Here is a 23703-nt window from a genome sequence, read left to right on the forward strand (position 1 = left end):
TGTCCAAATAATTAATCTATATAGAGAAAAAGGAACCTGATTAATAGTTGTCTAGGGCTTGGGAATTGGAGGGCCTGGAGAAAGATTGTAAAGTATATTCTTGATGGGATGATGGAAATCTTCTAAACTTAAATTGTAGTAGTGATTGCACAACTCTGTAAATACTGGAAGTAACTACATTATAGGTTAAGTAGCTGAATTGTACAGAATGTCAATTATAACATCTTAGTAATGATTTGTTTAAATGATTATATCAAAATTATCCCACAAAGAGCACAAAAAGGTAGGAAAAACATCTATGAGTGTGATGACCTTACTTAATTTGCACTTTCCTGTGTCCTCGTTTTTCACTTTTACCCCAATAGCTACTCAGAGAAAATTTCATGTTAAAAATTTAACTATTAATTTGATGTTAATTGGTGAAATTGTTTCTTCTATTATTTATGATATGGAGATGCAATGGGAAATGTGGTTTTGGCTAAGAAAACAATAATATTTTTATGTTCTCTGTATGTTTAAAATGAAAATGCATTCTCTGAACAATACAAAAAATTAAATGTATTAAATCATAGTATGACATTATTTAAGGCCATGTTTAAAAATCTTTTGTTCTTATAACCTGGAAGAGACTGAGAAAGATAAAAACTTTATATACAACCTAAATGGATTCTGTTTAAATTAGTATCACATCCCTAACTTTTATGTTATCTAATGTTTTAGCTTTATCTTGCTTATTTTTAGCTTACATATTAGACATGATTCATTTTACCTAAGATTATCCATTTTCACTTAGGTTTACTCACATCTTTACTAATTTCTTTGCTTAATTATTTCTTTCTGATCTCTTTTTATATTTTGGGTCACTTTCTTTTTTTGAAATACCACTTCAATACCTCTTTTATTGAAGGTCTGTTCATGGCAATTTTTCTCCATTTATTAATCTAATACATTTCACCCCCATGCTCAATAGAGTCCAGTTAGATACAAAAATTAGGTTGACAAGTTATTTTACTGCAGGGCTTTGAATCCACCACATTCCACTGTTCCTGTTGAGAAGTTTGTTTTCATACTGATTTTTGTTCATTTATAGATAATCTTGTCTTTTTCTCTTTAGTCGTTATTAAAATATTTTCTCTATTTTTGATGTTCTGTAGTTTCAACCTTAATGTATCTACATATGCATTTCTTTTACATACATGGCTTAGGATACATTATGTTATTTAAATCTTCATCAATTTGGAGACATCTTAGTCAATCTATTTATTTGGATTTTATACAGTGGGAAAAAGGGAATTCTTAAACTGTTCAAAGACTATTAAATCTGTCGTTGGAGTTGACCCTGATATCTGGAGACTGGAAGCATTAGTAGGGCTCCATTGTTAGCACAGAGGTATGTGAGGGGCAGTAGTAAATGGAGTCCTGGTCAAAATCTGACTTACACTGAGTCTGTTGGGTCTGCTGACATACCATTGTTCACTTCTGCTATTCCTTAATGTAATATTGTGATCAATATATTTGGATGTTGATTTAACATTTAACTCAAGATTTCACATTAACTGTGGATTTAATGCACAGTGGATTGAGTTAACCCCTATACTGGATTTAACACACACTGGTAGGGTAAAATCTAACAGGGAGAGGAACCAAATGGAAGCCTCGAAAACTACATCCCTATCCTGGCCAACGAATTAATAGGGAATTAAAAATTACCACACCTCAAAAGATATACCCCTTACAGAAACTAGAGGGACCCTGGAGAATGATTTTAGACCACAGCAAGTTGAACTTGATCAGTAGTAACCCTAATCATACCATATGAAGCATGGAATTTTTATTATAACAGAATAATATGACTTCAGATACATGGTCTTATGGCCTAAATGGTGTCCCTATAAATTCATATGTTAAAGCCCCAACCTCCAGAGCCTATGAGACGATATTTGGAGATAGGATCTTTAAAGAGGTAATTAAGTTAAATGCGATAAGAGTGGCCCTAATCCAAATGATGAATGTCCTTAAAAGAAGAGGAGATTAGGAGATTAGGACATGCACAGACATGTGCATTCATAGAGAAAAGACCATGTGAGGACACAGCAAGATGTAGCCATCTGCATACCAAGGAGAGAGGCCTCAAAAGAAACTAAACTTGTCATATTGATCTTGGACTTCCAGCCTCAAGAACTGTGAAAAAATAAATTTCTGTTCCCTAACTCACCCAGTCCATTGTTATTTGTTATAGCAGCCCTAGAAAACACATATATATGATATATGGCCATTAAATCAATGGTGACTGTATTCTACTCTATCTCAATTTAAAAAGAATATCATAAACAGACTGCACTAAAATGTAATGGACAACAATAACCATTCATAATTTTGCTCCAGGAATATGTTAATTCTCCTGGTCTTTGTTATGACATAGTTCATAGATATTTGGACATCCCACAGAATTTCACATTTTTCCATCATAGAAATAACATCGTATTTATTGGGCAGCATCACTAATTGGTGGCTAGCATGCAGAGAATTTGGAAAGACACATGCTCTCCAGATAATGGAAGATAAATTTCTATAGAGATGCAGAGAAACCTATGATTTCAGCAAAGCATTTAGAGGTATAGAGGTCAGATGTGTGTCAGGACAACTCCTCTTGAATAAAAGATAAATTGCTGCAGCTTGCGTCTTGTATTGAAAAGAAGCAAGTCTGATGCTTGATAAGTCTTTTTACGTTCTGAAGAAGATATATTACACATCTCAGACTGCTCCTCCAGCTCATAAGAAGGGTGACATGAAAGACTATCGATTTTGAGTGGATCTTGAGTACAAAAGGGCTCTGTAGCAGGTCCAGGATATGATGCAATCAATTACATGCTGGGCCACGACATCCAGAAGACCCTACAGTGTTAAAGTTGTCAGTGGTGGAAAAGGATGCAATGCAGAGTTTATCCCAAGCCACAGTGGGAAAATCATTATGCGGACCCTGAAGTTGTAAAGCAAGGCCATTCTATGTGCAGCAGAGAATTAATACACCTTCTTAAAACAGCTGTTAGTAAGCTACTGGGCCCTGGTGGAGAAAAACCCTTGACTACAGGATTCTCAGTGACCATGCATCTGGAACTGCCATCATGAGCCTGTTTCTGTTCAAACTACCAAGCCATTAAGTTCAGAAAGCCAAGCAGCAACCTTTATAAGGTATAAATAGTACAATTAGGATAAAAAAAAATACCAGGATGCATGAGCATCTTCCATAACAGATAACCCAAGCCCCCATATGACCTGTCACAGTTGTCCTAGCACCACTCCCTTAGGTTCCACCTATGACAGTAGGGAGCTATGACTCTGAAAGAAAAGAATAGGTAAGCTCAGTATGAGGTTGAAATCCATTGGTGGCCTCAAAAGATAGTGGCAAAATAATATCTTCTTAGCAGACAGAGCCGTACATTGGAACACCAAGTCATCCTCTTTGTATATGAAGAGAAGGGCTCTTCATATAGATTCAAGAACTATATATGAAATGACTAATGATCTGAATGACTAGTCAGGATCCTGTAAGAAAAAAGAATAGATAATTGAATGCAAGTACCTCTAGGAGATAGTATCTGGATGATGGATTAACATATGAGAAGAGGCACAATTAACATTTATCAGAAATCAGACAAAATAACTTGGTAAGATGACATTAGAGTCTTTGTCACTGACCTCTCCAGATCTGACACAATAGGGAACAGTGCAGTGATGGAGGTTGTGCATGAGTACAACAACATATACTCATACTACTAAGGCCAAATAGTAATGGCTGCCTTTGAATGTCTGACTTTTCAACAACAAAGACCAATGCTGAGGCCCTGATAAGGTATTATTTCTCCAGGAGATCATTTGGTAGAAAATTAATTCTACTGGACCCTGTATCTTGGAAGGACCAGTGACTTATTCTGAGTATGTGTTTGCCTTTCTTGCCCACAGAACCTCAGCCAGCACTATCTTTGGGGCTTATAGAGTTCCTGTTCCCACAGAAGTGGAATGTGATGCGAATATGGGGACCACTTGACAGCAAAGGCGATAAAGGAGTGAGACCACGACAACGGGATACACTGTCTGCATGTCACCCCCTCCTATCTGGAAGCTGCCATCCTGCTAAAAGTATTAGAACAGACTTCTGGGGCTACACCTAAGATGGCGTACCTGAAGGGGCAATACTCTGCAAGGATGGGAAACTACCTCCCAGCATGCAGTGTGCATACAGTGTGCATACATGCAGTGTGCATCTCTGAATCAGAGAACTCTATGTGATGCTATTGCTCTGATAGAACGTATATATCAGCTAGGTACCAAAAACTGGAAAAAAATATGATGCCACTCACCATCATTCTCAATGGCATACCATATGATTTTGCACGTACTGCCCCTGCAGGATTCAAGGTCCTGATTCTAAAGGGGGGGGTGACCTCTCCAGGAGAAAAAAATATATATATCCCATTGGAACTACTAGTTATGGCTGTCCACCTGCACTTAGGAGTCCTTTTGTACAGAAACTGGCAGGTGAAAAGAGGAGTCACCATATATACAGTGGTAATTGACCCTAACTGGAAGGACAAGACGGGGTTTGGAAACACATATGTGGACTCAAGTGATCAACTTGGACGTTTTTTGGTACTCCCTTGCTCACTTGTGACTGCACAAATGCAGCAATCCCACCTAAGAACAGTGTAGTTGCCAGGAACTCAGACTTGGAAAAGCAGGTTTGGGACATACCACCAGGTAAGCCACCAAGAGTGGCAGAGGTGTTAGCTGAGGACAAAAGAAATCTAGAATAAATAGTGTTAGTTCATTTCACTAACCTCTCTCTTCTACATTTCCCCCCAAAAAGAGAGTCCCACCAGAACCTTGATGAGATCTCCTTCCAAAAATTTGTATGAAGAAGTGTATTAATATGACTGAAGAGGTGGACTACAGGAGCTGTCTAGTTGTACCTGTCAGATCTCCCGCCACTCCAAAAAAAAAAAAAAAAAAAAAAAAAGAATTTACTATTCTGCTATAAGGAATGCAGTTAGGAGAATAGTATCAGCCTCAATGCATTCAGGATCTTCAGGATTGGCCTCAGCTTTCAAGTTGAGGCTATGATTTTCCCAAGCCATTCTAATCCAAGACTGAGCACAGAAGGGATACTAGGTTTAATCATTTCTGCCCAATACAGGATTCCTCAAGCAGGACTCCTGTTTGTTCTGAAGTCCCCACTGGTTTGGCTGAGACTTACTCCTCTGTGTCATGGTCTGAGGCTCTTCCTGACTCTTTTACGTCCTCCCCACTCTCTTCTCAAAGCATCAGATCTAAAGACCTTCAACCCATTTTTCACCCTTCTTGTTTTTATCTTTCATAGAAGGGAATCATTTCACTTCCAGGGAATCACTTCACCCTTAATTCTGTTTCAATATGTTTCCTATAGGTTCTAATTAACACAGAACTCAAAATGTGGTAGAACTATATTTTTTAAAGTTTATTTGCCATCAAAGTAAGTAGCAGTTAAAGAGCTTTGAACGGTATCTAGTTTGCTGTGTGCTCAAGGCGAAAGTCAATTATCTTTGCTTTTTTTGTTGTTGTTTTTTTTTGCTTTTCTCAATCCTATGCTCCATATTACCAATGTGGACTTCATTTCTTCAGTGGCTTATTTTTCTCCTCCCTTTTGACATACTCCAATTTCATCTCCTCTTATTTTATCAGATTTTTTTCTCTGGGATCTTATGTTTTGCTTTGAGGTTTTGTTAATAAGGATATATTAATTCATTAACTTACTAGACTTCATGATGATACTTCTGGTGACCAATTTTATCTTTTAAATATGACTATTTTCCTGATGACTCTTCTCCAATAAAGGGTTTTCTCTTTATTTTATCCTTTTTATAATATTGTTGCATAGAACTTATTTCTTTAATTATTATTCAGCTTTCAGTGAAGAGTCAGAGAAAAGTTGAGTCATGTTCCAGACAAGGAGGAACTTTTCCTGGTTCATGTGAAGTCCCTCATCGCAAAAAGCTTACGTGGGAGAGGGACTTGGTTTCTTCTTGGCTGAAAGTAAGCACTACTCACTTCTGTTGCACAGCCTCCATTTACTTCCGGAACATAGTCATGTCTTGTACATCTGCACTGGGCAGCTCTTCTTCTTGAACCCCAACTAAGTAGAGGGGAGGCTCCTAACTATACACACCTTATTCCCATTGTTAAAAAAAAATAAGGATTAGATGTTTTCTTCTCTTGGAGGTCTCTTCTACTTTGCTCTACAGTGCTCTTCCAGCCTGGCCTGAAGTCTGCACCTCTGATTAACATTTGTGGTATTTGGAAATTCATCCTCTCATATAGTGCTTTGTGTTAATATGCTTTCTAATTTTATCAAAGATGGAGACTGCCTTTTTTGTTTTTCTTTCTTTTTATTGTTTAGGGTAATCCCCAAGAAGAGAAAGAGGTAGAGCTGCCTACTCCAGTATTTTAAAATCACAAGTTTTTTATTCAATTTTATACACAATGCATTGGGGATAAAATTTTGAAACCATTAATAATGTACTTTCACTCTTTATCTTAATTATACTTTTCTGATTCTCTCTATACATTGAACTAATGGTATTTATCACTTCAGGGAGGGAGAGAAAATGTTACCTAGAATATTAAAAAATTTAACTGCTCAGGTTTGTGTCTCAAATCTGGCTTTCATAAAGGTCTTGTGAGATAAAAGACTCCATATTTATGCTCTCTTGTAAAAGAAAATAAACTAATAAATAATAAAAATCTTCTTTAAGATATGCCAAACAAAATTTGTGGCTCTGACTACAGTTTTTCCTTTTCACTATAGTTTATGGAGTATAAAATACATGGCATAACATATGGTACGTATAGTAGCTTTACATAGAAAGAAGTGAGAGAGAGAGGGAATGGCAGGATTATAGGTTGTGAGAATCCAGGTGCTCTGCCTTGTGATCAAAATACGGAGGAAAGTTGCAATAGGTGATAGAAACATCAAGACAGATGTTTATGTCTATTAAGTTTTCCTTGCATAGGAACATGCAAGGTCTATCTCACAAAAATTGCAAGCTTCTTGTAGAGCCCCATGATTAACCTAGTATTATAGCAATGAGGAGAAACTCCAACAGCAAATTAAAAATGGCTAAGAACATACAGCATGTGGGTCTACAATAGGACTTCTAGTTCTCTATAATTAGTGGAACAAGAAGGAATGCCAGAAGTTTCCAGAAGTCCAGTACATAAGAGCAGAGACAGTGGTGTACCAGACGCCTGGACTTGGGAAAAAGAAGTCTCATAGTGTGATGACCTTGAGATCAGAGACTACCGCAAGTCAGAATTCTGAAATATCTGCCATTATAACATGTTCTAAATTCTCAGAGGCTATAAAAAGTAAACATATAACCAATGCAGGCCACTGGATTAAGAGAAATCTACCCACCTGCAGCTGAGACCAGCAGAGAAACACAGATAGCAGGTGGATCAAATTCCTTCTCTCTGAGACCAGAGCATATTTAAGCCTTCTTCTATACCCAAGCACTACTGAGGAAGAACCAGGGAAAGAGAGCCTGATTTCTAAAGGAAATGAGAAAGGCCTGATCAGGACTGAAGGCTCTACAATGACGTAAAGAAGCTTTTAAACTTTTAAGCCCTAAGAAACTGAATTATGTTTAATTGGCAAGGTTGTAATTTCTTGCCATAATGGAGTGCCAGGAACATGATATCAGTTATAGAAAAATAAATGTTTCAATTTGTTTCTGCATGTTGTGCTAACGAAACAAAACCAAAGTTTTATTTTATGTGTAAAATTTGACCCTGTTTTTCATGTTATAAAAATCATTTTCCATTTTATTAAAACTATTTGTAAACATCCATTTTAACAGATGCTTTACATATCTCTTGCCAAGGTAATTTCTTCTATCTCTCTCTAGTATGAATTTTTACATTAAAACTTAAAATAATCTACAGTTTTGTTGTTTTGAGAAGATCTAACATTTTTCCAAAATCCTAACAAATTATGCCATCTCCTTCTACTGAATAATTCATCCTTGTCTCACTGATTAATGTTTCCAGTTTATTATATATTAAATTATATAACAGAATTTATTTTTAGCTACACTAATTGTGCACATTTTCTCTACTGATTTAATAATTATAGTTTCAGAGTATGTTTTAGTATCTGGGAGAGCTAATCTTGTTCAACATTGTTCTTTATCATTGTTCTTAGCTCTTTTCCACTTTTTATTATGATGAATTTTGAAATCACCTTGTCAAGATTTAAAAAGAAAATGTCACTGATATTTTAACCAGGATTGCATTAAATATGTGCATTAATTGCTTTTCCTCATCCAGAGTGTGGCATATCTCTACATTAATGTATTTTATTTTGCATATACCTGAGTTTTTGTTGTTTGGTTTGGTTTGGTTTTCACATACAGGTCGCACATGCTTCTTTTTAAGATAATAATTATAAGATATTATCTGTCATTCATTTTACAATGAATTTGTACTAGTATATAGGAACTATATTAATTTGTTGTATATTTGTATATGAATGGTCATTTGCATTTTACAAGTAGATTATTACTGGCTTTTTAGTTGGTTCTTATATTTTATTTAAGACCACTTCCTGGTTTATGCTCAACTTGCCCTCTTTCCTTTCTGTCCCCGGGCACACAGATCAATGCTTTTGATTCTGCCTGCTTTAATGACATGGTACATTTTTAGCTTGCAGTCATAGTGCTTTCTTCCACATGGGCCTAAGAATGACAGTGTGCACTGAAACAAAACAAACAATGCCATAAATATGCATTACTTACAGTGTATTGATTAACAGTATCTGTGCTCACAAAAATCAATTAAACAAGATTATATATTGTAACAGTTTCCAAACAGTGCCCTGAAACCATAAACTATAATTTGTGGTGTACAGCACAAGTAACAAAATGCACAAAGAGCTGTGGTCCTGGTGAAAGACTCTTGCTTCCAGCAGGTCAGCCATTCATCTATAGGTCAGACTGAAAATGCTATGTCTCCCTTTGAGAGAGTCAACTCAGGCCCAGGTAACTGGTCAGCCTTTAACATCTGGAAGGATCTAGCAAATAACTTCTTTATTGTAACTACCTGAGTCAGAAGAAGTGTTCTGGGAAAATTCCACACATTTAAAGGAAAAAGTATTCTCTAGACTTCACAATGACCAAACAGATATTTTTAACTAGATAAAAATTTCATTGGCTGGAATGCTTGAATGTAGGGGAAAGACCACTCAGAAACAAAACAAGAGATTTGGCATCAGTTTTCCTATTTGGGTTCCTTGGAATCAGACACAGAGGTTCTATTCTATTTAGGTTAGCCCTGTCTCCATTCTAGAAGAGCCAGGAGCTTGGGCCTTTAGTGACTGCCACCTCTAGAACTTCCATTGTTAGCAGAGACCCCCACAGTCTTGTTGTCAGTTGTACTTCCTTTGTTCCTGCCTTTTATCTCGGAGCCACTGACCTGATGTTGCTTTAGCTGAGATAAAATAATGGTATCTGTAGATATTCACAGGGGTCTGAGTGGGAGGTTTGACATCACAGTAACTCAGAAAAAGATGAAACCGTGGAACTAGCAAACAGCAGCATATACAAGCTACAACTTTATTTGGAATTGCTATAGTTAAACAACAAAGGGAACAGGTTGACTCATTTAGTTTCTGTTGTACTGGAGTGATGGGGTTATTTTAGTATGTGTCCTAGCTATTCCTTTTAGAGCATCAAATAGAAATTGATTGGTCCAAACCTTAGTGAATACATTTGGCTCATAATAGAGTTTGCATTTAAATCATATTTATAGTTGCCTAAAATAAACCCTCCAACTGTGCAGAAGTCATATAAGTAGCAGTCACAATGATAAGAGTGCTTTTCCCCATTCATTCAAAAGCACATAAGTTGCTAAAGATTCACTTTTCAACTGTTATCTGTCCTACTGAGACCATTGCAAGGGTTTAGTTTCTCCTCAATTACACTGAAATGATGTACTTTTGTCTGCTGCTGTTTTAAATCCCTATTATCTCTAAGTGTGTTTCTCTGTAATAATAAAAGGTGTCAAGTAAAGCACCAAGAGGCTCAAAAGATTGTTTCTTTCTTTCTTTTTTTTTCTTTCTTCCTTCCTTCCTTCCTTCCTTATTTCATTCTTTCCTTTCTCTTTTCCTTCTTTTTATGAGGATTCACAGGTATAGTCTTGCTTTATTCTTCTATAGGATGGTTCTCAGCTGGGGAGATTTATCTCTCCAGGGGATATATGGCAGCGTATAGAAGTAGTTCAGATTGTCCCAACTGTGCAAGCATTGCTACTGGGTGGTGGGTAGAGGCTAGAGATGCTGCTAAACATCATGTCCTGCACAGGACAGCTCCCACAACAAAGATTTATCTAGTCAATAGGGTCAATATTGAAAAACCCTGTCTAGGAGAAACAAACAAGATTGATCAGGCTTGGGGCCGCCTGGATGGCTCAGTGGGTCAGCCCTTTGCCTTCCGCTCAGGTCATGATGATCCCAGGGTCCTGGGATTGAGCCCCGTGTCGGGCTCTCTGCTCAGCGGGGAGCCTGCTCCCCCCTCCTCTTCCTGCCTCTCTTCCTACTTGCGATCTCTCTCTGTCAAATAAATAAATATTTTTTAAAAAAAAGATTGATCAGGCTTATCTTCTATGTGATTTTTAAAGGAAGTGAATTGACATGTATTCACTCTGTTTTTGAATTTACATATGGGGGTTATTTCTTAAAAAATCATTTATGAGATTAAAGCCATTTATCTCAATGTCTGATGTCTCTTTTCTATTTCAAATTCCTCTCTTATATATTGCTGATCTATGTAATTGAAATGATTTTCCTGTGGTAGAAAACTACATTTGAAGTCCTTTGCTGTCCTGGTAAGGGTGATGTTTAAAACAATTTTAAGTTTTTAAATCTTTCTAAGAAGGATAAATGTTCAGTTTATACTGTAATCCTTTCAAGGTAAAGTGAAGAGACTATAGTGAAACCTAATTATCTCATTTCATATATTTGTATTTTCACAGTTATACTTTAGTTTTATTCTCTTAATATTTTAACTTTTCTTTCTTGCTTTTTTATTTTTTTAAAGATTTTATTTATTTATTTGACAAAGATCACAAGCAAGCAGAAAGAGGAGGGAGGAGGCTCTATGCTGAGCAGACAACCCGATGCAGGGTTCGATCCCAGGACTCTGGGATCATGACCTGAGCTGAAGGCAGAGGCTTTAACCCACTGAGCCACCCAGGCACCCCTCTTTCTTGTGTTTTATAAGGATTCAGAAGAAAGTATCAGTCTTTCAGCTTTTTCATATAATGAAATTCTCCCATTGCTATGGACTGAGTGTCTGTATCCCTCTAAAATCCGTATGTTAAAACACTAATCCCCAACGGGTGGTATACAGAGATGGAGTCTTTGGGAGGCAATTAGGCCATGAGGGTGGAGTCTTCATGATAGGATTTGTTCCCTTATAGGAAGAAAAAGAAGGAACAGGAGTTTGCTTGTATGTTCTCTCTCCCCCTTTCCACTTTCCACTTCTCTGCCATGTGAGTACATAACCAGTAAGGAGCTCTCACCAGGTTTCTGGTGAGAGCTGGAACCAGGACCCTGCCTACATCTTGATCTTGAATTCCGAGCCTCCAGAACTGTGAAAAATAAATTTCTGTTGTTTAAGCCACCCAGTCTATGGTAGTTTTCTTTCCTTTATTATGATTTTTATCATGATTTTTTATTATGTTATGTTAGTCACCATAGAGTACATAAGTTTTTGATGTAGTGTTCCATGATTCATTGTTTGCATATAATACCCAGTGCTCCATGCAATACATGCCCTTCTTAATACCCATCTTCAGGTTCACCCATCTCCCCCGTGCTCTGCCAAAACCCTCCGTTTGATTCCTGGAGTCCACAGTCTCTCATGGTTCATCTCCCCTTTGATTTCTCCCCCTTCATTTTCCTCTTCCTTCTCCTAATGTCCTCCATGATATTCCTTATATTCCATGAATAAGTGAAACCATATGATAATTGTCTTTCTCTGTTTGACTTATTTCACTTAGCATAATCTCCTCCAGTTCCATCCATGCTGCTGCAAATATTGGGTATTCATCCTTTCTGGTGGCTGAGTAATATTCCATTGTCCATATGGACCACATCTTCTTTATCCATTCTTCCAGTGAAGGGCATCTCAGTTCCTTCCACAATTCGGCTATTGTGGACATTGCTGCTATGAACACTGAGGTACATATGACCCTTCTTTTCACTACATCTGTATCTTTGGGGTAAATACCCAGTGGTGCAATTGCTGGGTCATAGGGTAGCTCTATTTTTAACTTTTTGAGAAAACTCCACACTGTTTTTCAAAGTGGCTGCACCAACTTGCATTCCCACCAATAGCATAAGAAGGTTCCTATTTCTCCACAGCCTCCCCAACATTTGTTGTTTCTTGCCTTATTAATTTTGACCATTCTAACTGGTATAAGGTGGTATCTCAATGTGGTTTGAATTTCCCTGATGGCTAACGATGTCGAACTTTCTTCATGTGTCTGTTAGCCATTTATATGTCTTCTTTAGAGAAGTGTCTGTTCATGTCTTCTGCCCATTTCTTGACTTGATTATTTGTTTTTTGGGTGTTGAGTTTAGTTTTCTTCTGGAAGAACAAACTGAATAAAACATCTATAAACTATGGACAAGTAGTATGCATACTAACAGTTCAGAAAAACACTTGGTCCCAGACACAACATGATCAAGTCCAAATGATAATATCTTCATTTGGGAATGACTGGGGCCAATCATTACACAAATAAGGAAGAAATACGTCTTATGATATATTCATATCTGGTATGAAGCCTTGAATAAATAACTCCTATATCTATACCTAGACCCTTTTCTCTGGTCTCTAGGATTAGATTTACACATTAAATGAAAATTATTAAAAGTCTTTTCTAAAACAACTCAGAGGGAAAAACATGTGTTTCTTTCAGAGACTCCCCCCACTAGACATCAAATGTTCAATCTGTTTTATCCCAAATGTACAAAAGAAAGAAAGAATGTCGATATTTAAAGCAGTGCTTCTCAACTGGAGATGATTTTTTATAACTGGAGACATTTTTTGTTGTCACAGTTGGTGGCAAAGAGGGCTTGCTACTGGCATTGAGTGGGTAGAGGCCAGGGATGCTGCTGAATTTTCAAAAATGCATGGAACAATCCTCCCCACTGAGAATTATGCAGCTCCAAGTATCAATAATAGCAGGGTTGAAAAACTGTGATTTAAAGTATAAACCAAAGATGAGTGCTTTTGAAGAGTCCACTCCTTTTAATACTGTCACCTTCAGAACAAGAAACCAGACTAGAAAATATGTTTCCAAATTAAGAATGACTGTTTTTTAACTGTAAGGGAAAGAGATTTGGGATTTAGTGTTCATGATAATAACAGCATATGTTTAGCAATATAGAAAGACAGTTAAAGCAATACATAAAGCAAGTTAAAGGCTGCACTGCAGTTTTTATTCTCATTTTTCTTCATGTTATTAGGCACTGTTCTACAGTATAAAGGCTCAGAAGGCAAAGTAGTCTTTCAGATACTTTAGAGCACAGAATACTCCAGAAGCAAATCCTAAACAAATCTGATTCATAGTTACTCCAAAAAGATTCTTCTGAGACTGATTCATTCTTGGATTATACACACAGTATGCTCTAAAGCCCTTCAACCAATGTGTCACTTTATAAATATGGCAACAAAATACATGATCAGCTGTCCTATTGGGTGCTCAAAGCACAAAGCTTGAGTAAGACATTGTTAGAAAGTGTTGGAGGGTCAGTAATGTATCCTCCAGACTGAGAAGGGCACTTTAATACCAAAGAACAAAGTAAGCCACTCCACATCATTTACATAGTCTTAGTCAGGAAAACTTACTGGCAGGAGCAATTGGGCAGGTAGGCAGATGGAGGGACAACCCAGGGCATTATGCAGCTATTGTTGGCTGCTGTTCTCTGTCCCATATTCTGTGTCCCCAACCAGACCTTAATCCCCATGGGACTGGAGTGAGGGGCATGATGGTAAGGTCATAAGGCAGTTATCTAAATTGGCGTCCCTGTGCACCAGAGGGAAGAAGAACAAGATGGAGGGCCAAAGACAGAGTCAGTGTTGCAACACTCCTATAGACATAGTTAAAATAAATACAAATAATTAATATCTAATTTATTATGTAAGGAATTCAGAGAATTTGTAACCTCCTAAGAAGTAGTAAAAAGTAAAAATATGAACAGCTTCAAATAAGGTTTGCCACACTACGGCAATATACAAAAAAAATCAGAGAAAAAAAAGATTACATTTATGAATAAAGGATTATTAAGGGAAAATATTCAGGGTCACATTCTTGGACTTTAACATCAACAGCAAGGATCATGATAAGCACTTTGACATTGTTGCTTGTCCCATTGTGGTCCCAGGTTAGAAACCTTGCTATACTGAAGGGATCATGGGTCTGAATGATGTAGTAAGTTTTGTTTTGTTTTTTTTTGTTTTTGTTTAAAAGATTTTATTTATTTATTTGACAGACAGAGATCACAAATAGGCAGAGAGGCAAGCAGAGAGAGAGGGAAGGAGGCTGCCCGTCGAGTGGAGAACCCGATGCGGGGCTTGATTCCAGGACCCTGAGATCATGGCCTGAGCCAAAGACAGAGGCTTTAACCCACTGAGCCAACCAGGCACCTGACATAGTAAGTTTTATTTCAATTTTAATATATCTGAATTCTGAAGGTTTTTTTTTTAAATGCTTTAAATCATATAAACAAGTCACTTTCATTGTGCTTATCTCACACATTAAGTACCTGCTGATATAAATAATATTAGAACAGATAGTACAGCTTATTCCAAGTAAAAGACTTAAAACATATTTTATGATTGAAATTAGAACACAAAGATTTTAAATAATTTTACCACAGGCACATACAGTGAAAGAGACAGAATCGAAGCATTGCTATGCTGATCAAATGGAAAAACAAAGAATCATTAATAAATTCATCATCTAGTACTTCTTGCATCTTAGTATATATGTCAACTAAGATCTTTATATGTCCATATAATGTTAAATCAAATCATACAATTCATATTGGCTTGGAATCTTCTTTTCTCAGTGAAAAATGCATCATAGATATTTTTTTAAATCAGCAATCAATATTTCTCAATCTGTGAAACCCTAATCCAAAGCATTTTAATAGTGGTGCCACCAAAACAAAAGAACTGTCTCTGAACAAGTAAGTTTGGGAGATGCTTTGTAAACACAGTAAAATGAAAATTATACTTACTGAAGGGCATTTCAGGACATTTAGTATGCTTACGCATATTGTAATTACCCAATGAAACATATAGATTGTTTCATTACCCAAAATTAATTGATGAGAAAATACTTCAACTACAGGAGAGCCATCTACCGTAAATAAGTAAAGCAATATAATACAGTGATCTGTTTTTTGATTGCATACTCCGTAAGGGAACACAATTTGAACACAAACCAGCCATGTATGTATAATCACTTATTTATAGATTATATGCACATTCTATTGTTCCAATGGATTGTGTGTATTATATAATACAAAAAATAGAAAAAAGTGTGAATGAGTTAATGTATTTTGAAGGCCCTACTGATATTAATAGCTATTATTAATATTTTGCTAATATTAACAATTATTTCAAGGCATGTAGGATAAACTTCATCTTTATTGTAAGTATAGATTTTATTAAATAAAGATTTTACCTATTTATTTGAGAAAGAGTAAGCAAGAGAGAGAGAAGGAGCGGTGGGGGGCTGAAGGAGAGGGAGAACGAGAACCCCCTGAGCAGGAAGCCTGATGTGGGGCTTGATCCCTGGACTCTGGGATCATAACCTAAGCCAAAGGCAAACACTTAACCAACTGAGCCACTCAGGTGCCCAGTAAATATATATTTTAAATAGATACTGATGATTTTAACTTTTAACATATTTTTCATAGTGGCCTGTTAGACTGTTACTGTTTTTAACTCCTAATATGCTAGGTTAAGAGCTTTTACAAGGATTAAAAGTGTCATCATTATAATTGAAAACTACAACACATAGCAGTTACATAGAAACATCTCCACAGTGTGGCTCTGACTCTTCCCTCAGGATCCATCATTTGACTTCACATGTGACCAAGTGAGGTTTCAGTGTCAATGAGGACATGAATATTAATTAAAATGTAATTAAAAGTCATAGCATTTTCTTTCCTTATCACAGGAGATCATCCCAAGAATTAAGGCCTTATGAAGGATACTTTTTGTGAGGTGTGATAGGCAGAAGAGATATTACCTTGTGTTGAAAAGAGCAGGAGCAAAGGAAAGAGAAATATTCCAGGTAGACTGGTATTTCAAATGACCTGGCCAAGAAAAGGAGGAAGAAATCTTACCTAAAAGGCATAAATGTCAAGATACTTTACTTTTACTTAGTTGTTCTTAAAATGGATGCATCTTAAGTATGTTTAAATATCAAATATATGCTGGTGGGAAAAGAGCCAATGGAAAGAGAGGAGAAAGAATAAAAAAGAAGATGATGGATGAAGAAAAATTATAGGACCGGAGCCTGAGCTATTGCAACATACAAATGAAAGCTCTAGTTCCCAATTAGGAGAGCAGGAGTAATACATGAAAACACCCCATCTAGAAAGAAACAGTCTGTGCTTGCTTGACAGCACATATACTAAAATTGGAATGTTACAGAGAAGATTAGCAAGGTCCCTGGGCAAGGATGACATGCAAATTCGTGAAGTGTTCTGAAAGAAAGAAAGAAAGAAAGAAAGAAAGAAAGAAAGAAAGAAAGAAAGAAAGAAAGAGGAAAGGAAAGGAAAGGAAAGGAAAGGAAAGGAAAGGAAAGGAAAGGAAAGGAAAGGAAAGGAAAGGAAAGGAAAGGGGAAGAGAAGAGAAGAGAAAAGAGAAGGAGAGAAGATGTGGCCTGACTCATACTGTGACAGGGACTAGAAATGAAAGCAAAAATAGATGAGTGGAGAATAAATAAAAAACCAGTATGATAATGCAGAACCAGCACCACAGAAGAGAGGCTGACCCTAAGGTGAACAGCACCCTTATTCCTTTAATGATTCCAGAACCATTCTCAACGAAGAGATGCAGTGAGGAGGAATTGGTAGTTAAACCAGAACCATCTCATATATTGATCATGTATTACCAATTTATTTTCAAATTTACAAATATCTACTTCCTGTTTACCATGTTCCAAAAAAATAGGCTGGATGTTGAAGGTCCAAAATGAACAGAGGCATGTGCTTCTTGCCCTCACAGTTTTCATTTGCCTTTTTATTTTAGCTGCTGTACATATGAATTATTTAAGAAACTACATACAGTTTGTCTCATAGTGTAAGATGTCATTCTTAATTAAATCTTGTATGCCTTGAGTAGAAAAGAAAAAACAAAACAAAAAACTCTTAGTTTTGAGTAGGAAGAAAAGTGAACAGCATGGGCTTTACTGATTTTTTTTTTTTTTTTTTTTTTTTTGGTAGTCAGTATTAGATGCCCTAAGTGGGTAAAATTGTTCAGAATAGTTCCTAAAACTCTACCATCTCATTGATACTGGAATATGTCAATAGCTATAAGGACACAAATACAGCTTCTTGCCTTTTTTTTTTTTTTAAGATCTTTTTTATTTGACAGAGAGATTATAAGCAGGGAGAGAGGCAGACTGAGAGAGAGGGGGAAGCTGAGCAGAGAGCCTGATGCAGGCCTAGATCCCAGGACCCTGAGACCATGACTTGAGTTGAAGGCAGAGGCTTAACCCCCTGAGCCACCCAGGCACCCCAGTTTCTTGCTTTTTTAACATCTTCGTTTCTCCAGTATTCCAATCATTATAAAAGAAAAAGCTGGGTAACAGAAAGAGAAATACATATAATCATACTTTGTAAATAAAAGAGAGAATACATGAAAATAGCTAAGTTATTGACATTATTATTAAAACATGGTTTTAAATTTTTCCCTTCCTTTCAAGATTGAGTTTTAATGCTTAACGTTTGTGGTTTGCGTACCAAAAAATGTCATAGATACTGCAGCCCCAACTTAACATTCTATGTTGAAATGAAGATTTCCGATACATTAAGGTTTCAAATAAATACCAAGGAGATAACAATATCTTTCCTGAGTCAATAGATTAATGTCAACTAAGGAGCACCAAGGAAAACAAAATGAAGAACCTGGAAAAGATAAGAAGAAGCAGGCAGAGGCTAGAGGACTATCAAAAGAAGACTTCCCCGTTCCAATTTAACAGTCTTCCCAACTGTAGCAAGAACAGGATGTCTTGGATCCTGGATCACATTAAATCTACTGCACTTTGCATAATTATTCCCTATTTCAGGAAATGCTTTAATGTTAATGAAACATGAATTAAGCTATGAAATGTGAACATTTTTTAAACCATCAGCAGCCTTTGCTAGAATTTATCACTGACTGTATATGACCAGAGAAAGAGAACATGTTAAGAATCAGTAACTTGTAATTAATAATAATAAGTGAATAATAAAATAGTAATTCTTGATTTTTTTTTTCAATACTTGCGGAATACTTGGGACAGGAAAGAAGATAGAACAAGTCATTTCATGTTCAGGGAAATTACTTTGATCAATATTTTTCTTCTTATGATAATATTGGCAGCCATAATCATGTAAGCTCTGAAAATGAGAGCATTCAGTTCAGCAAAATTATACTGATTAAGATGGATATGTAAGAATGTTGAAGTACATTTTATATAAAGTGTCCCAGTCTGTGTGTAGGAATTATGTACTGGTTTATGTAAACTAGACAATGCATAAGGTGTGTCTAAGATGTTCACAGCGCTATGTTGCAGTGCTACCTTGCACAAAACCTCAGTCCAGAGTGCTGCGTCCTCTTAATGACTTACACTCTTCAGAATGTAGCTGCCAAGACAAATGAAAGCACAGGATTTGGCTAAAAATCCACATTCTCTTTCCAGCTGTGCCTCCCTGACCCATCTGGAAAATAAGGAAACTGTCCTTCTTTATAAAGCACTTTGCAGCCTGATCCTTCCCTCTTTTCTATCTCACCATCAGAATATCAATACACGTGCACACTGATGGATTACAGTGCCTTTAAGAAGTAAACTACAACCAGTGAGCCCAGAAATAATTAAGATTGTGGAAAGTTTGATGCAAATGAGACTGGTTTCTTAAAATTACTATAAAAATAATTTCTATCACTACCTGCATGAGCTTCAGACTTTTTTGTCTGACCTCTGTTGCTGACTTCTTTTCCTGGGAATGTGGGGAGCCTGGGCTTAGCAGTTCCAGGAGTTGAGAGTGAGTGTGAGAATGGGGGAGGGGAAATAAGCTTTTAGCTAAAGAACAAAGGGGGACTGATGCTCAGGGTCCCAGCTGAGAGTGTGAGAAACAAGTAACTTCGAAAAATTAGGTCTAACTGAAGGGTGAAGTCCAGAGACAAGACATCAAGAAAAGCCTCAGGAATGAACAAGTAAGGTGGTCAAGGCAGGTTTGGAAAGCAAAACACAAGACAGATTCTGGACATAATGGAATCCATGGCACTGGAATTCTTTGTACTGTGCCACAGTTGATCCCATGAGTGGTGTGGGAATCATGAAGCTGACCTGTTCTTACAGCTCTAAATATCTGATGGCCTCCTTCGATATGAAAGTTTTAGAAATACAATGTAGGAATTAAAAAATAGTTTTACAGAAAACTGTACTCTGAAAAGAAATCTAATTTTCAGACAAAAACAAAGAATTTGCACCTCTAGATGCTAAAATCATCTCTGAATTTGTCCATGTTTAAAAAACCAAAGTGTTGTCTTATCTTTTAAAAAAAAAAATCATTCCTTATTTAAAAATAAATCATTCCTTCCACAGTTTATGAACATCAAAATGGATTTATCATCAGTTACATTCTAGGGAATCTTGAGCCTCTTCTGCCAGAGGAGGTAATGCTTGTTATTGCTAGACCCTGCTCATAACATAATGTATTAATCAGAATGGGCTATACCTCAGTAACAAATTAGCCCTGAAATATCAGTTTCTAACACAGCAAGTTTATTTCTTCCTCACACTACATGCCCAATGAGAGTCAACAAAACAGCAGTTCTGTTCCTTATAATCATAAGGAGAGGCTGACAGAGTCGTTTTCCCAGGGTATAGCTGGTCATCATCATAGGGGACAAAACGGATTAGAGAAATTCAGAGGTTTTTCATTGTCTCAGCTTAATGTTCACACATCACACCCATGTACATTTCATTGGCCAGAGCCAGTCTACTGCTCTCACCTAACTAAAGAAGCTTGGAAAGTATAATGGGAAGGAGAACTGGGTATTTGTGAATACTAGTAATGGTTACCATGTATAATATTTTTTAAAATAATCATAAGACCCTGGAAAACCACCTTTTGGAGAAAAGAGGACACAAGAAGAAAAAAAAAAAAAAACATATGACACAAAATGAGGGGCATGTACATAATCAAGAAGGAACAACCAAAGGATCTTAACAGTAATTTGAAATTAGGGTGTTTCAAGTAATCCATAAATGTACAGCTACTGCACAATGATGTTTCCCTCAGATACAAAAAGAAAAAAAAAAAGTAATTGAGTTTATCAAAGGTAGGATTAAAAAAAAAAAAAAAAAACAAGGTAGTATGGGATTATGCCCTCTGGAAACGAGTGAGACCAGAGATAACATACAAAGGCTAACCTCTGGATGGAGCAAACTAATGGGGTCTCGGTAGAGAATTAAGCTTACTCACATGTTCAGAGCTGAAAGAATGAGCCTCAACGATTCCTAGTAAACTGATTTCAAATAAATACTGATAGAGAATGCAGGAACTCCAAAGAGCAAAAAGGGTAATTTTTAGGTCAGTAGAGACTTCTTAAAGTTTAGAGAAGGGGTCCTTAATGGTCCTTCTCTTTCAAGTTGCTAGAAAGAAAAAGGACGAGGAGAACAAACCAAGAATAATTGTGATGAAAGGGTAACAGGCTTGAGAGCCAGAGAAAAAGAGAAAATAAACAGAGAAGACTCAGAAGCCCAATCTGAAAAGAATTAGCAATCCCACTGGGCCAATGGGAGTCTGCTAAACTTGGATTCAGGGCTTGGTCTAGACTCTAGATTCAGACAGAGTGAATGACTCAGGAAAGGGACTCTTTGACCTAGCTTCATTTGCATTTTAATGTAGACCAGCAAAGCTATGATCGGTATTACTTTTTTTTTTTTTAGGATTTTATTTATTTATTTGACAGACAGAGATCACAAGTAGGCAAAGAGAGGCGGGCAGGGAGAGAGAGGAGGAAGCAGGTTCTCCGCGGAGCAGAGAGCCCGATGTGGGGCATGATCCCAGAACCCTGGGATCATGACCTGAGCCGAAAGCAGAGGCTTTAACCCACTGAACCACCCAGACGCCCCAACTGGTATTACTTTTAAGAGTTTTTCTAGCTTTTGATAATCCCTATTATTTGGAATTTTAAAAATCCCTTCTATTTCTTTGTATGTTCGCAGTTAAAGCCTTAACATTTTCAGTGTATCAGAAAGAACAGCTGTGAGGGTCCAGGCTGAGTCACAAGCAACAGCAACCAGGAATGAGAAAAAACAATCAGATGCTTCAGTCCCATGGAAGCAAAGAGAAGATGAAGGGATCAGTCTAGGATGTAGGTAGAAACTAATAGGAGAACCTGGCCTGCCTTAAAAAAAATTATTCAATGTAGGTGACAAAGGTTGGTACTGTTGGGATTTCCATTTCTTTACATATAAAATCACCCAGAGCTTCTCCAAGCTATTGCAAGATTATAAGGTAGAGAGCAGTTTAGGAACTTGGTCTATTCCCATCATGAACATTAGTGTCCATCACAGACATTCTAAGCATATTTTTATTCTAGTATCCAAGCCACTGATTAAAATGTTAACGGGCCCACAAAGTAGCCTCTATGGAATGCCATTTGTTGTGTCTCCCCAGGCTGACACTGAACCATTGATAATATTTGTCAAAATGAGACACTCCAACCAGCTGTCTCTTCTCACAGCACATTCATGCACAGTTGTTGGTGAGGAATTAAGACTATAACAGCAGGGACATTAAGGATTAGGTTTGACAGTTCAGTAAGAGGAATGCATAGTTTAGCTTTGTCCAAGTCAGGATGCCTTCCTATTTTAGAAAGAGGATGATTTCAGTTAATGAAATTTACTTTGAAAAGAGCTAAGGATAAAGAAATGTGGACAGCATTTTGAATGACAAGACAGGAGTCCACTCGTGATTGTTGATCATTGCTTTTCAATCAAAAAGCACATAGAACAAATAATATATTCAATGATTAACACTGAAACAGACAGTAGGAAAAAAATGATGTTGATAAGTTCAAAAAATCAGGTTAGCTTTTTGCCAGTGTTTAAAAGAGTATCTTGCAAGATACAATGGCTTCACTCTATCAACTGTATTCCCAGAAAAAGGAATTTTAAGAAGGAAGATACTTTCATTTACAATCACAGTGAAATCATGCTTAAAATGACTGTTGAGATATTCTACAATAGAATGTTTTGTTTTTCCAGCTTCCTAGAAATATGGTCCTATGATAGGAACAGCTGTTCTGTTTAGCTTTCTCCTTGACCTTTCCAGAAGTCCCGTAATTCAGATCAGGTAGTAAACAGCTGTTAAAATAAATCTGTCCTTGAGCTTGGAGGGAGGAAGATGAGGCCTCAGACACTGTAGCCTCTGACTTCATTCCTGGCATCATGGTTTAGGTCAGAGATTATAAACTCAATAATCCAGAGACTATAACAAACACTGATAGTGCTGAGAAAAACTAATTAAACACCCTTCTTCCCAGAGAGGGTGGTAGAAATGGGAGAAGTATTGTAATTAAATGGTGCAGTGAGCCCATGATTACCTGGTGCCCGTAGATTTTGTGTTTTAGGATTGATATGTACATTTCCAGTCCCAATTGAGACTTCTATATAGCTCCCATCATTTTATTTTGTTTTGGGGTGATCCGTACAACCCTAATAAAATGAAGAAAGGAAATTCAAAGTGAAGAGAGACATAAGCTCCTGGTTTTTGAGACAAAGGCTCAACAACCAGCCCTTTAACCCAAGGAGTCTGCTGAGATTCCCAGCAGCTGTGCTGAAGGATGGAAGCTCCAAGCCGTGTCCATACCAGGGCACTTCCATCCTGGACAGCATTCCAACACAAAACTGACAAAAAGGGTAGATCAGGATAGCCACTCATTCCCCAGTTCGGTAAAGCATCACTTTTAGAGGCTGATGTGTCTTTAGACTACAGGTGAATCCACCCCATAAAGTACACTTGGTGGAGTGCCTGGGTGGCAAATTCAGTTAATTGTCAAGGTCCAACTCATGATTTTCGCTCAGGTCATGATTTCAGGGTCCTGAGGTTGAGCCCTGGTCATGCTCCATACTCAGCACAGAATCCGTTTGAGAGTCTCTCTCCCTCTCACTCTGCTCCTCCCCATGCCAGTGTACTCTCTCTAAAAAATAGATCTAAAAAACAACAACAACAACAACAAAAAAGTGTACTTGTTAATGCCGTGTGGAATATAAAGAGATGGGATTTACGTCATAATTTTTATCTCATTATTATAAATTGATATTTTATGTGCATTTTAAGAGGTAAATACACTTAAATACTAGATTGCA

The 23703-nt window shown here is 37.0% G+C and overlaps 1 long non-coding RNA gene and 1 other non-coding gene across 2 annotated transcripts in view; one reads left to right on the forward strand and one right to left on the reverse strand.

Moving 5' to 3' along the window:
- LOC116593043 overlaps positions 1-23703 on the reverse strand; it is a 94465-nt gene that overhangs the window by 22465 nt on the left and 48297 nt on the right. The window lies entirely within an intron of this gene.
- Positions 16724-16829, forward strand: LOC116594577. Its single transcript, XR_004287291.1, has one exon. It is a non-coding gene; the product is annotated as a U6 spliceosomal RNA (small nuclear RNA).

Source organism: Mustela erminea, chromosome 6, assembly GCF_009829155.1.
Source record: "Mustela erminea isolate mMusErm1 chromosome 6, mMusErm1.Pri, whole genome shotgun sequence".
Taxonomy (NCBI): Eukaryota; Metazoa; Chordata; class Mammalia; order Carnivora; family Mustelidae; genus Mustela; species Mustela erminea.